We start from the raw sequence: 15374 nt of genomic DNA, 5'->3' as shown, positions 1-15374 counted from the left end.
GTTGCAAAAGACTGGCATGATTATAGCTTTCCAAGTCAGGGCAATTGAGGCCTCCCTCCTGCTTAGATTGCATTAATGTCTTAAGTGGTATACGAGCCCGTTTACCATTCCACAGGTATTTTAGAAGTCCCTTATGAATGTCCTGAATGTCTTTCTTTTTTAGCCATAAAGGTAGCATGTGACACAGATATAACCATTTAGAGATTTCCATCATTTTCAACAATAGTATTTTACCAGATAAAGAAAGAGGTAGTCTCTGCCAGGAGTCAAGGTGTTTAAGCATTTTCATTTTTAAAGGGCGTATATTTAAATCATAAAGTTGGTGAGACTTAGCTGGATTGAAAATCCCCAGGTATTTAAATACTGATTGAACCCACCTCAAAGGAAACTAGCCTGGCCAAGTAGTTTGCAGGGTACCCAAAACGTCAAGTGCTTCCGACTTGTCCACATTTATTTTTAGCCCAGCGAACCAACCAAATATGGTTTGAATACGGAGCACATGAGGTAGGGAAAAACAGGGTCTGTCAGGAATAAAAGCATATCATCTGCAAAAGCAGCCACTTTAAATTGTCCCTGTTTGTAGAGCATCCCTTAGATTTGGGGGGATTCAGCCAATTTCCTTAACAATGGATCCTAGGCCAATATATACAAAATAGGAGATAGGGGACATCCTTGACGAACTCCCCTTTGGATGGGGACTTTCTTTGAAAGAGTGTCATTGGCCATAATGTACGACACCGGGTTATAATAAAGAATAGAGATGGCATTAATAAGCTGTTGTGGAAAGCCAAAACGCTGTAATAGGGAGAACATGTAGTCCCACGACACACGGTCGAAGGCTTTCTCCGAGTCAAACCCTACTGCTGTTGATTCAGTCTGAGAGTAATAGGATGTTTCTGTGGCCGAGAGGAGCCGAATAACATGAGCTCCCGCATTCCTGCCTCCGACAAATCCTGCCTGATATGGTGATATTATCTTTGCCAGTACTGTGTTTAGGTGGATAGCTAGTATTCGGGCATATAACTTGAGGTCACAATTTAAAAGGGAAATAGGGCGATAGGAGGAGGCCTGACATGGGCCTTTCCCTGGCTTAGGTAGAACTACAATATGAACTTCATTAAAGTGAGCGGGAAAGTTGTTAATTTCATGGGCATGGTTAAAAAAGGACGTCAGGGGGCCCAAAATATTAGAGCATAAAATCTTATAATATTCAGATGTAAGCCCATTGAGTCCAGGTGATTTATGATTCTTTCTTGTTTTAATCACTCCTTTTAACTCCCCTTCTGTGATGGGTCTGCTGAAAAACTCTCACTGAGCTTCAGACACCTGGGGTAATTTTATGTCCCGAAAAAAGGAGTCTTCCTCCTCTTTCCCTCCGGTCTATCCTCACGGTAAAGCCCTTCGTAAAATAAACGAAGGATTTCACAAATTTCGGGGCTTGTTGTGACCTGCGTTCCAGCTGGTGTTTTCAAACCCCCTATAAAGGTTATTTTCCTTTGGATTGCCACCAGCCTTGCTAATAATTTCCCAGATTTATCCCCATGTCGGAAAAAGTGGTGTTGCGAAGCTTTAAGGGATCTCTGTGCCCTTAAATGTAACTGGGCATTAATAGCCATTAAACAAGCTTTATAGGAGTCCCTGTGGGTGGGGGTTGGGAAGTCTGCCAGCAATTGTTTTGCAGCTTGAAGCTGGGCTTCCAATTTAAGAATATCTGCATTCATTTTTTTCTGTTTAGCGATAGAATATGCGATAATATCCCCCCTAAGTACCACCTTGCTTGCTTCCCAAAACAACATGGGGTCCGCAAAATGCTGCCCATTGTTAGTAGCATACTCTTCCCATTTCCGTCTCAGAAACCAGTGAAAGTCTTTATCGTCATTCAAGTGTCCGGGAAACCGCCATACTTTTGGACATTTACCAGCCTTACAGGCCAATTCAGTAAAAGTCATGGGAGAGCAGGCAAGAGCCCACTCTCCCGGCGCGCACACAGGCCACTAGCGCGCGCACAGGCCACTAGCACAGGCGCACAGGCCACTAGCATGTCCCTAGCGCCTCTGTTTTGACAGGAGCAGCAGCTGTCAGCGAGTTTGACAGTCGACGCTCAATTTTGCCGGCGTCGGTTCTCAAACCCGCTGACAGCCACGGGTTTGGAAACCGGACGCCGGCAAAATTGAGCATCCGGTTTTCAACCCGCGAGCTGTGGGCTGATTTTAATTTTTTTTTTTATTATTTTTTACTTTGGGACCTCCGACTTAATATTGCCATGATATTAAGTCAGAGGGTGTACAGAAAAGCAGTTTTTACTTTCCCGGTGCCGGCAGAAATTAACGCCTACCTTTGGGTAGGCGCTAATTTCTGAAAGTAAAATATGCGGCTTGGCTGCACATTTTACTTAGTGAATCGTGCAGGAATAAGTAATAGGCCGATAAACATGCATTTGCATGTTGTGGGCGCTATTAGTTTCGGGGGGGTTGGATGTGCGTTTCGACGCACTATTACCCCTTACTGAATAAGGGGTAAAACTAGCGTGTCGAAAATGCGCGTCTAAACGCGGGTTAACAGTGCGCTCCGCCGGAGCGCACTGTACTGTATCGGCCTGTTAGTGAGCCAGAAATCCACCCAGATCGGTGCATGGTCCACTACAATGACTGCACCAATTTCTGCTATTTCTACTTTAGCAAATAAGTTTTCAGTGACAAGAATGTAATCAATCATGGACATCGTCCTGTGTGCCCTGGAGACATGAGTATACTCCTGCGTATCTGGGTGTAGAACTCGCCATATATCCACCAGGCGTAAACCTTTAGAGAAGGAGGCTACCCCTGGTTCTAGAGTCAATTTATAGCCTTTGGATAGATGTGACTTGTCTAATGATGGGTTAAAAACACTGTTAAAGTCTCCCGCAAGAAATAGCTCACCCTGCAAGTTAATCAGCAATACAATTATGATATAAGTGACAAAGGCCGAGACAGGTTTATTTGGCGCATATAAGTTACAGATAGTGATGGTCTTCCCTGCCAGGGAGCCTGTGACTATAATATATCTGCCGGCACTATCTTTGATTTCTTGTGTGATGGTAAACGGGATATTTTTTGAACCAGGATCACCACACCCCCCTTCTTTCCCTGGGCCTCAGAGAAATAACATGCTGCTGCCCACTCCCTGCAAAGTTTCATACTTTCCAAGTTATTTAAGTGGGTTTCCTGAAGGCAAAGCAGGAAGTTCATCTTCAGCCCTCCCAGATGACATCTTCAGGGCTCTTCCTGCTCCTGCCCTATAAAAAGGCGTTGCTTCATTCCTTCAGGGCCTTCGGCTGGAGTAACACCCTCCAAGAGTAACACCCTCCAGGATCAACATCCTCCAGAAAGTTCCATCCTCGGAGTTCCACTGGTCCAACGTGGTTATCTTCAAGCTCCTGTCCAGAAGACTTCGTTTTCAAGTCTTCTCTCTTTGTGATGTCTTCTTCGTGATGTCTTCATCCAACGTTCAGGTCTTCCCTGTCATCAACCTTCCTCATGGTATATTCCAGTCTCAGACTTTCCTTCCACAAGCCTCGGGATCCCACGTCTATTCGTAGATATCTCTGATGCTCCGATGTCTAGAATTCCGGCTGTTCTGAATACCAGATGTCCTGGTGTCCTGACCTTCTTCATCCAGATGTTCGTCCATCTTCTTCCTCTAGAAAGACTTTCAGATCCTACCCTAAGCAGAGGCCCATTCCTGCTGTTGTACATCTCTTCAGATGTCTAGGTTCCCTGATGTCAAGATGGCTTCTCTGAGGTACTGCCCTCTGTGTACCTCTCTCTCTTCACTACACCTCTTTATCCTGGAGAACACGTCTGCAGATCTTGGCATTCCCTGGACTCTCCAATCAGTCTATGCTTGATAGATTGGAATCTCTCCGTTGGACTTCGTCGAGTGCTGCCCGACTCCTCTCCATCTGGTGCTCCTCCCGCTCCTAGCGTGGTCTGTGACCAGCCTCCGGGTTGTGTAGGGCGCGCAGCAGACAAGGTGGTTAGTGATTGGTCCTTGGGCTGTGTAGGGTGCCTTGAGGGATAGCACTCCCTAACTTCAAGAGTCTCGTCTCTCCTCTACTCCAAGAGTCTCGTCTCTTCCTTGTACCCAAGAATGTTCCTCTTTATCGTCTCCAAGAGTCTCGTCTCGTCTTCATCTTCAAGAGTACACCTCTTCTTCATCCATGTCCAGGAGTTCTCATCTAGTCCAAGTTCCAGAAATCCTCCTTCTTCTATGAACTCTGACTCTTAGCTCTCCGGACCAGGAGTCCCCTCTCCTGGTTCCATTCTTCATGAGTTCAAACTGTGTCCAAGCTCGCACTTGCTTTCCTATCCTTGGGGTATCTTGGGGCTCCTCTCTGAGTTATCTCATGGACCAAGGGCTCACACTCACACAGGAGCAAGCGATCATGCCTCTATGCTCCTTCCTAGGGCTTTCCCACACGCAATCACCATGGAATACGTAGCTACAAGGCATGACCACAACAGTTTCCTGTCTTCATCTCAGCTTCTCATCAGTGTCTTCGATCCAAGTTCCATGTCTACGTTCCAAGTTCCACATCTACATTCCAAGCTTCACGTCTACATTCCAAGCTTCACATCTATGATCCATGCTCCTGACTCCCAGACTTGGACTGTTCACACCGCAAGGGCACACTTTCTCCTTGTTCCACACTGGAGAGTTCCCGGTTGCGCTATGTTCCATCGACAGCGCAACAGGATTACCAAGCCTTGAGCATCCCGAGCTCAAGGCTGACCCCAGTTCTAACATTGTGTACTTGCAGTTGGGATTATATTTCCCTATGTTGTATCATTTTGGAGTTTTCCACATTAAATTTCATCTACAATTCAGATGTCCAGTTTCCTCATCTCACAAGGTCCTTCCACAATGCACTGCTGTTTTAGCAACTTTGAATAATTTTGTGTCATCTGTAAATGTGATTAACTTACTTTTCATTCCCTTATCCAGATCACTTATTACTATGTTAATCAGCTCAGGTCCCAATACCAATCCCTATGAAACTCCCCTAGTGACTTTTCTTCATTTGGAAAACTGATCATTTAGTCCTACCCTCTGTTTCTTGTCTTTTAATCAGTTACCATTCCACAACAGGCCACTGTCTCCTCCCCCATGACTTTTTAATTTTCTGGGGAGTCTCTCATAAGGGACATTTGTCAGATGCCTTTGAATATCCAAATACACTACGTCAACCAGCTCTCCTTTATCTACATATTTATTTACACCTTCAAGAAATCTAAAAAATCAGTAAGGCCAGAATTCCTTTTGCTAAAACCATGTTGACACTTTCTCAATGGGATAATCAGAACTTCAAATCCTTGTATGCGCTAGGTTAAAAACCTGGACTGGGAGATCACGTGATGTGGTGAGTGCGATCAGACGCAGCTGATCTCGCTCCAGGCGGCGCATCTTCCACCCGCCATCATCCACCTGCTTAAACCCAGCTGAGACACCGGAATTCTACGTACTTTTATTCTCTTATGTCGATAACAACTTTTATGTCAAAATCGCCATCTCTCATGCCACTTAAACTGTCAAAACGGGACAAAGAAAAAATCAAGGGGCCGGAGAACAAAATGGTGCCCATGATAGTGGAAGACCCGAGCAGTATAAGGCTGCAGGTCAGTTCCCCCTTACACCCGACAACCATGGAGATTACAGACTCTGTAATCGCTGTTTTGGACAGTAAATTAGAGGAGATTTTGGCACAACTTACCTCGTTGTGAGAGGCCTTCCACGATTACGCCCAGCGCCTATCTCAAGGAGAAGAGAGGACTTTCTCTCTAGAGGATGAAGTCTCCACTTTAAACGGGACGGTGTCCGGGATGGCGAAAGCTCTCAAGGAGCAGGAAGAAAAATTAGAAGACCTCGAAAATCGGGCAAGGAAGTCCAATATACGTTTTATAGGGATCCCTGAGTCACTGGAGGATCACCTTCTCAGGCCCACTTTATTAAAATGGCTGCCTGATGTTTTGGGTCTGACAGAGCTGCAGGATACCTTGGAAATCGAGTAGATCCATTGTATAGGAGTTAAAGGGGCCGACCAAAATCGCCCACATACTGTAATAGCTAAGATTCTTAACTTTTATCATAAACAACTTATACTGCAGGCAGCACGGAAGCATGAGGCATTATACATGCAAGGGGCAGTAATCCATTTGGTGCCTGACTATTCTGCAAAGGTAGCAGCCATACGTAGAGCCTATGCCCCAATTTGCAGCAAGCTCATTGAAAATTACATACGATTTACAGTACAATTCCCAGCCAAACTCTGGATAAACCATGGTGGAAAATAGACCACTTACGAGAATGTGGAAGCGGTGACCAGGTTTCTGGATACCCTCAATAAGTGACCTTTTCACAGTGAGACTCTGGTCTCTCCATTCTCTCCTTGATAACTGTTACTAAAGATGGCGGGTGGGAGCTCTGTGCCCGCCGATCATACTATAACGATCTGTTATTATTTGTGATTATTGTGGGTGGATCCTTGGGCCGGTGGCAGATGACCACGCCCCCGAGGGAAGATCCCGAGAGGGGCCACCGGTCAGGCTCAGAGTTGGGAGACAGACACACACTAGATCTTTTATTAAACTGTATAGTGAACCACCAGAGGTGGCAGTAGTGAGCTGGAAGAACCCGGCTGGGCTGTAGTCCCTCAGGCACTGGAACAGCTATCCCAGGATGGCTGAACTGTAGAGAAACTGAATATTTTGAGTACGCAGAGTATGCAGAGTTCAGGAACAGAACCTTGATGGTAACACTCACACAATAGTCTCTTGAAGCAGCCCAGAGGCTGGAATGAAGTAGGCCCTCGAGGAGCGAGTACCTGGTTCCAGGGAAAGCTCTGAGAGAGAGATGGTAACTCACTGGTGTTGTAGGCAGCGGTGACTTCCTGGCAGAATTAGTATTCTGTTGCAGGTCCGGGAACGTGGGCCCTCGAGGAGCGAGTACCGGTTCCAGACTGCAACCTGAAAAGCAAGAGAGAGAGTGAGGCCCCAGAGGAGCAGGTACCCTTGGTAAAGTCTGAGGAGGCAGAGTAGCAAGGTATGCAGAGAGCGAATCCTATCTGCAGCGATACCTGAAGGAATCTCCTTGCTAACTCAAATAGCTAGCAAAAACGAAGACCTTAAATATCCAGTGAGGTTGACGTCATCTCAGGGGGATGCCCCTGAGGTTCGCGCCACAGCTGGTACTTGAGTCGGGGCAGCGCCACGCGCGCGCCCTTAGGCTTCCGGAGAATATGGCAGAAGGCAGCGTCTAGCCAGTCTGGGGATGCTGGAGGAGATTGGCATGATGACGCCGCAGCAGCCAAACTTCCATCAACCAAAGAGGGAGTCTTAAAAGAGATAAGATGGGTAGAGTGGAGACGTCGGGCAGCAACGGTCGCAACATTTTGACCCTGTTAATCACCAGATCCTGTTGTCTCGATTAGGCAGAGATGGAGATATCTGGGAAGATATTGAGATGCGTCATCTTTTACCTTGATGACAGAAAGCAACAGGTGAAATTGAGAATATCAGTATCTACATCAGGGGTGGGCAATTCTAGTTCTCGAGGGCTGCAAACCAGTCGGGTTTTCAGGATATCCTTAAGGAATATGCATGAGAGAGACCTGCATACACACTGCCTCAGTTGCATGCAAATCTATTTCATGCATATTCATTAGGGCTATCCTGAAAACCCGACTGGTTTGCAGCCCTCGAGGACCGGACTTGCCCACCCCTGATCTACATGGTATCAGTTGACAGCAGGTGTCACTCAAGGATCTGCCTTATTGGCAACATTTTTCAACATATTATGTATTATTAGTATTTTAATTATTTATATTCCAACTTTGGTGACACTTCAAAGAGGATTACATTCAGGTATTGTAGGTATTTCTGTGTCTCCAGAGTGCTCACAATCTGACAGGGTCATTTTTCAAATTGTGTTAGGGCCTCAACATGTGATAATAAGCTCTAACATGCGTTATGTTGCATATATCACACAATATATGTGATATTTATGTCCTCACCCAGATACCCTGCCCTATTACAATGACTTTCTTTGCATGCAATTTGCATGCATGAATAATGCAAATGCATGCAAAAAATGTGATTACTAGGCAATTTTATGCAAAGTGGTCAGCTGCGATAAAATAACAACGCCTCCTTGCCATGCACTACATGTGCCGTCGGAGGTCTGGAACCCTAATGCGGGTCCTGAGACTCCCATCGCACATTTAATGCAGCAGAGAAAAAAAAACCAGGGCCAAATGGGGAGGTTGAGTGGGGGGTCATTGCTGATCCCCGTTTCAACCCGGGGCCACCAGTTGAGGTGACCCCCAACTCCCCGGAAAGAAAAATAAAGGAAAATGGATGCTCATTACTTAAGTATCTGTTTTCCTAACCAGCGCTCAGCCACATCTCCTGGGCACCTGATGCCATGGATGCGCTAGGGACGCGCAATTTATCCCTAGCATGTCCTTTTTAGTGCAGCAGCTCATTTGTCTATTGAATCGGGTACCCAGGAGAGGGGGATGCACATTGAAAAAAACATGCACCCAGTTTGGATGCACTTTTTTTCACACTTGATATTGCATTGGACTCTCTGTATCTATGGGGTAAAAAAGGTTAATAAATAATGCCCTTAGTCCGAAAAGCATTCAGAATAAATCCATTTTAAAGTGATTGGTTTCTTCATAAGCTCTTATAGGAATTGATAATCATTTCTGATAAGCCATCTTTTGAAATTTATTTTATTTAAGAACGTCATGCTGAACTTCCTTGTTAAGGAAACTGGAAATTGTGAAATACTTTAGAATGCATTTTAAGATGTAAAAAGAAAAATCAACTTTTTGGTACAGTTCACTATCAGAGAAGGAAACATACTTCTTCATCTTGGCTTTGCTTTATACTTTTTTAGGATTAAAACGAGGATAGAACTAGTATACTTTAACAGTATTACACAGCTGAATTTGGCTGCACTATCCTCTGCAGTTCCTTTGCTTTGAGAGGGAACTAGTACTTGTTCAGAATCAGAAGGTTCACCCACCCCCCACAGGCTGAAAAATGACTCTGACACTGCAACAGTTTAAAATAATAATAAAAAAATCTCATTAACTCTGCCATGTTTGAAGTATGGTGACTCCCCAATGTGGAGCTAGGAAATGAAGAGCAGACCTGCTAGCAGTTTATTGAAAATCAAAGCTTAACTTTTTTTTTTTTTTCAAACACAGCTTTTCAGACTCTAACCTGAACGGGGCATAAATTTGCCTTTGTTGTGGGATGTGGTGCTCTAATTCGGAACCTATAAGGTTTTGCTAAAACCCTGTGACTGAGTGCTTCTGAGATCTCTTCATGGAGGAGTGCAGTAAAAGTTCTTCTTAAATGAATAGCATGTTGCCTTGCACCAGCAGGCAAGGTGGAAGCAAAATCCGCTAAATCCTGGACAATACTGACAGCAATCTAGCATTGCAAAGTGCATCCTATGAACTGGCCTGTCTTATTTATGTGAACAGGTGGGGAACTAACTTAGGGACACTTTGCCCTACCCTTAGGCATTAAACAGCAGCTCTTATTACAAGTTTTAAACAGAAAGTGTTAAAAGCTTTTCAAATATGTGTGAAATCTTACTTAAATTGCCTGTCAGGTTTGGTAATTGACTGTCAAGTCTGCCTAAGGGCTCGGGTATATGTATGCAAATTAAACAATCTCGGAGGTCAAACTGTGCAATGCATCTACTGGCAACCAGTGAGTCATACAAGTATTTCTTTAAAGGATTGCTTTTGCAGCTTTTACATTTTATCAAGCTATTTTTCTTAAAGAAGCATGAGGTTGCATAAGGAATTAGCGTATACTTAGTGTGCCTTTCTCTTTATATACACTGATTTACAATTGAGTTATGCAGGTACAGATTTTGTTTTAAATATTTCCTTAGGGTGCACTTGGGGGTCTAATGTTTGCCATAGTCTTTGCAAATTCAGTATTTATAATTGTATTCATAAATGTTGGAATGTTTAAAATACTTGCATGTCTACGATCAAAATTCAATAATACAGTGCAATAATTTAGAAATTCATCATTATCATTGTTTATTTGCCATATGCTTTTCCACCAAGAAAGTACAAAACAAGTTACAATTTGTTAAATAATAATCAGTTCCACCCACAGGACAGGAACCTACTTTCTGGAACACATGTGTGTTTGTGTCTGCAGTTAGTGCATAATTGTGTATATCCAAAAATCCACTGCCCTTGTCAGATTCCTCATATCTCCCTGACATGTCCTGAAAATTTGATGTGAATAGGACACCAAATAAAAACTTACTGGGGACACACACACACACACACACACACACACATGCATGCATGCACACACATACACACACAGACACACATAGACACACACATACACACACACACACGTAGAGATATAACAATCTCATAAACCTCTATTCCTTTGGAAAGTAGGCTAAAAACTTTAGTACTGGGGGAATTCTGTGCTACTGCGGATTGCAGAATTTGTGCAGAATTCTCCCTTCCCACAGATTTCCTCCCTCGCCTCGCAGAATCCACTGCAGCCTCTACCGTCATGCAGATTTCCTCCCTCGCCTCGCAGAATCCACCGCAGCTGCATGCTTCTCCCTTCCTAATGCTCTGCCAGAAGAGGAAGCAAAACCGGAAGCATCACTGCATGGGCAAGGTTTGCTGCGCACGAACAGCAGAGCCATTGTGGGAGAGCGAAGTCATCGCGGCACAGGCAGTGTGCACGGAGAGCAGAGGCATCACAGAACTGGCTAAGTTCCTGCATGGTATAACAATACAGAGGGTAACTATTTAGAAATAACTCCCTATTGATCTATCATTAACTCAACCACACAAAATAGAGAGATAACACATTCACAATGTGTATAATATTTATTTAACACGTTTACACACTCACCTATATAAACATTGTAAAAACTAAGCTAGCACACACACACAATTCATACATACCAGTTAAAACAACAAGAAATATATTGCACAATTGTTTATGAGATTAGACAAAAACTTTATCATATACAAAAATTTCAATCTAAATATAAGGATTTCTCCTCAGATATCCGCAAATTATTGCAATTCATATATATTGTCATTTCAAAGAAATTGTTTGTGAATTTTTTATCACTGGTTCTGAGGAGAAATCCTTATATTTAGAATCTATTTTCTCGGGCTATTTTGGTTTTGTTTGTGTGGGTTGCGCGGGCCTAACGCTCCACAGACGCTTCTTGGATGCGACTTGCATTTGCAAGCTATTTAAATACAGTATCGAGCGGTAGGTGAGCAGGACTGTGCGTGTGGCAAACGCGGGTGCGCCCGGCACTAACGCAGCTCTTCCTACCGCTCCTTACTGTATCAGCCCGTATATTAGGTAAGGGTCAGTCTCTTGCCTGTGTGTGACTGAAGTGCAGTATATCTGCTAGCGTGTAGTTTCTCTGTAGCAGTCCAGCTTGTTCTGTTACTCCAGTAGGTGATACATTAATGTTCTAGGGCCTGGTATAATATTTGCATTGTTGCTTTTTCATAAGGTTGCTGTTATTTGAGTCCTGAGAGTCAGTGCTGAGACTGTATGGTATAGCAAGGTTGTAGATGCCTCTTTCTTTGCAAGAGTTTGCGTTAAGAATATAAGAATATAAGAAATTGCCATGCTGGGTCAGACCAAAGGTCCATCAAGCCCAGCATCCTGTTTCCAACAGAGGCCAAACCAGGTCACAAGAACCTGGAAAGTACCCAAACACCATGAAGATCCCATGCTACTGATGCAATTAATAGCAGTGGCTATTCCCTAAGTAAACTTGATTAATAGCAGTTAATGGACTTCTCCAAGAACTTCTCCAAACCTTTTTTGAACCCAGCTACACAGAGGGGCGGATTTTAAAACAATACGCGCGCCGGTACTTTTGTTCGCGCCACTGGCGCGAACAAAAGTACACCAGATTTTATAAGATAAGCGCATAGCCGCACGTATCTTATAAAATTCGGGGTCGGCGCGTGCAAGGGGGTGCACATTTGTGCAACCTGCGTGCGCCGAGCCCAGCGCGGCCTCGGAGGGAACTTTTCTTCGCCCTCCCCCCACCTTCCCCTCCCTTCCCCTACCTAACCCATCGCCCCGGCCCTATCTAAACCCCCCCTTACCTTTGTCGGCAAAGTTACGCCTGGTGGCAGCCTCGCTCCATCCTCCGGTCCTGGGGGCGTGGTCTGGAGGCCTCGACCACGCCCCCGGGCGCCATTTTGCGCCGCCATTTTGCGCAAAATGGCGCCGGCCGTAGACAACACGATTCGACTGCAGGAGGTCGTTCCGGACCCCCGCTGGACTTTTGGCAAGTCTTGTGGGGGTCAGGAGGCCCCCCCAAGCTGGCCAAAAGTCCCTGGGGGTCCAGCGGGGGTCCGGGAGCGATCTCCTGCCGTGAATCATTTTTCCGTACGGAAAAACCAAAGGTAGCGCCGGCGCCATTTCTACAAGCACTGGAGGTCCGAGAGTGGAAGATCACAGTGGGACCCTTCCTCTGGACCCCAGGTAATTTAAGGCATTTTGGGGGGGTTCGGGAGGGTGGGGGATTTATTTTAAAGGGTCGGGGTGGGTTTTAGGGATGTTTTAGTGTGCTGGTTTTCGATTTTCACGATTTTCACGATTTTCACGATATTTTAAAAACCCAAACGGCGACGATCCGATTCCCTCCCCCTCCCAGCCAAAATCGATCGTTAAGACGATCGATCACACGATTCACATCTCTACTGTTTACCCTTTTCCATTGAGAAAATTGACCATTTAATCCTACTCTCTGTTTCCTGTCTTTTAAGCAGTTTGTAATCCACAAAAGAACATCGCCTCCTATCCCATGACTTTTTAGTTTTCTTAGAAGCCTCTCATGAGGGACTTTGTCAAATGCCTTCTGAAAATCCAAATACACTACATCTACTGGTTCACTTTTATCGACATGTTTATTAACCCCTTCAAAAAAATGAAGCAGATTTGTTAGGCAAGACGTCTCTTGGGTAAATCCATTCTGTGTTCCATTAAATCATGTCTTTCTATATGCTCTACAATTTTGATCTTTAGAATAGTTTCCACTATTTTTCCTGGCACTGAAGTCAGGCTCACTGGTCTATAGTTTCCCGGATCGCCCAGGAGCTCTTTTTAAATATTGGGGTTACATTGGCAACCCTCCAGCTTCAGGTACAATAGATGATTTTAATGATAGGTTACACATTTTAACTAATAGATCAGAAATTTCATTTTTTAGTTCCTTCAGTACCCTAGGATGCATACCATCCGGTCCAGTTTGCTACTCTTTAGTTTGTCAATAGCAGTGGAGGGATAATTCATGCTGAGGTAACACCAGAATTTGAATATTTTATTTCATGTTGGTTGTAATGTGAATTAACCTAGCTCTGCTCTGCACCTGTTTTGAAGATTAATGCTATTTTATTGTAGTTTTGATGATTTCTGGCTTTCTGCAAAGAGGTTCCATGAAAGAATATATTCATTTTTGTTTTATTAAATGATTGATGGATCTATTTGTTTTCTTTGCTTTTTTACATGATATACTTGTGCATTTATAAACTGCAATAAATATAAAACAAATTAATACAGATTACTAAGGAATTTTTAATTCTAGGAAGTGTTTGAAATAATTGAGGTAAAATGTTTTAAAGTTTCACACATGATGCATAATGGCTGTTGCAAACTACTTAGAAGGCCATTGTAGGGTGCAGTTTATGATATTATTTATCAATAAGAATACAACTAGTAGATCTCAGACCTGCATGCCTACAGTCCACCCACGTTAACCTTTGGGTGTGCCCACCCAAAAAATCAGTTTTGGCTATACCACTGGACTGGACATTGAACTCCTGGGTCTCAGGCTGAAGGAAATCACATTTCTGGTGGCCAGTGTTATCTATTGCTCTGCCAATGTGGTACTCCCGCTAAGACCTAGGAAATTTCCAGTGTAAACATTCTTGAGTGGGAATCTACAGTTGAACAGTATGCCAAAATTGGGATATAAACTGTGCCAAACTGCCTGTTGTTCAGCCAAATGTGCATGCCCCAGAAAGCTTATACTTTGTTTTTTTTAGTTCAATATTTTTAATTAAGCAGGAAAAGGTAAAATGCAAAACACATAACAGAGAAAAAACAGTAGTGCAGGAGAATAGCACACATTAACACATAATAAAGAGAATAAAAGGAGCCATACAATAATGATGTTATAAGCACATAATACAGCTTCTTCTTGCATGGCTAAGACGTCCCCAAAATTGCACCAAAAAGCTCGTACTTTATTCAGCAGTAGGTGCCTGCCTAGGAGAGTTTATACTGGAAATGTATCTTCTTCTTTGAACTGAGGTGGAGTAAACTCACATTTCAGTGGCTAATATTTTTCCGTTGCTGTGCTAAGTATGATCAAAGCAGCTAGACACTACCACATGGCACAGCAATAGAATAACATTGGCCAACAGAAGCATGAGCTAACTTTTACTCCGTACCAGACCCAGAAGATAAATTTCCAATGCTGTGCCAGCTGAAGCAATTTCAGTCCCCCCAGCCATGCACACATACATACACAGAGACACACACACAGACATACAGTCACACACACACACACACATAGACATACCTACACACACACACACACACATACACACACAAAGACACACACACAGACATAGACACACACACACACACACACACACACACATAGACATACAGACATACAGACACACACACACACAAAGACACACACACAGACACACACATAGACATACAGACACACACACACACTCACAGAGAGAGAGAGAGACACACACACACAGACGTACAGACACACACACACACACACACACTCACAGAGAGAGAGAGAGAGACACACACACACACACACACACACACACACACAGACACACACACACAAACACACTCACACAGAGAGAGAGAGAGAGACACACACACACACACACACAGACATACAGACACACACCGACACTTGCCCCCTCACCACCACTCATCCAGGCAGTCTTGATTCCTCTCTTCTTGTCTCCCTTTCCCCCTTCCCTTTCCCTTTCCTTCCCTCCCCTCTCACTCATACTCTCTCTTACTTTTTCACCCCTTGCATGTGAGATTGTGCCCATGTCGGGATGCACGTGCCATTCTCACTTGCCAGGCCATTTTGCCACACTGTTCAGGTGTAGATACCTATCCCATTGTGGCAAAGCATGGCAAGAAAATCCAAGGGCAAGTTCTCTTGGGCGCAGGCTCACATTCAAGGCCACTTTGGCAAGGCAGGCCAAGTGAACTAGAAGAGTGAGCTCTCTGGGGAGTTAC

The 15374-nt window shown here is 44.2% G+C and overlaps 1 long non-coding RNA gene across 2 annotated transcripts in view; it reads left to right on the top strand.

Moving 5' to 3' along the window:
- The first annotated feature begins 10751 nt into the window (after nt 1–10751).
- Nucleotides 10752–15374, top strand: part of LOC115086049 — a 46830-nt gene continuing 42207 nt past the window's right edge. The window contains exon 1 of one of the 2 annotated variants that reach the window (XR_003855036.1): nt 10752–10841. This is a non-coding gene — a long non-coding RNA (uncharacterized LOC115086049). The remainder of the gene's footprint in view (nt 10842–15374) is intronic. The other variant, XR_003855035.1, reaches the window with a different exon arrangement.

This window comes from Rhinatrema bivittatum, chromosome 2, assembly GCF_901001135.1.
Source record: "Rhinatrema bivittatum chromosome 2, aRhiBiv1.1, whole genome shotgun sequence".
NCBI lineage: Eukaryota > Metazoa > Chordata > Amphibia > Gymnophiona > Rhinatrematidae > Rhinatrema > Rhinatrema bivittatum.
This window is presented reverse-complemented; position numbering and strand designations above follow the sequence as displayed.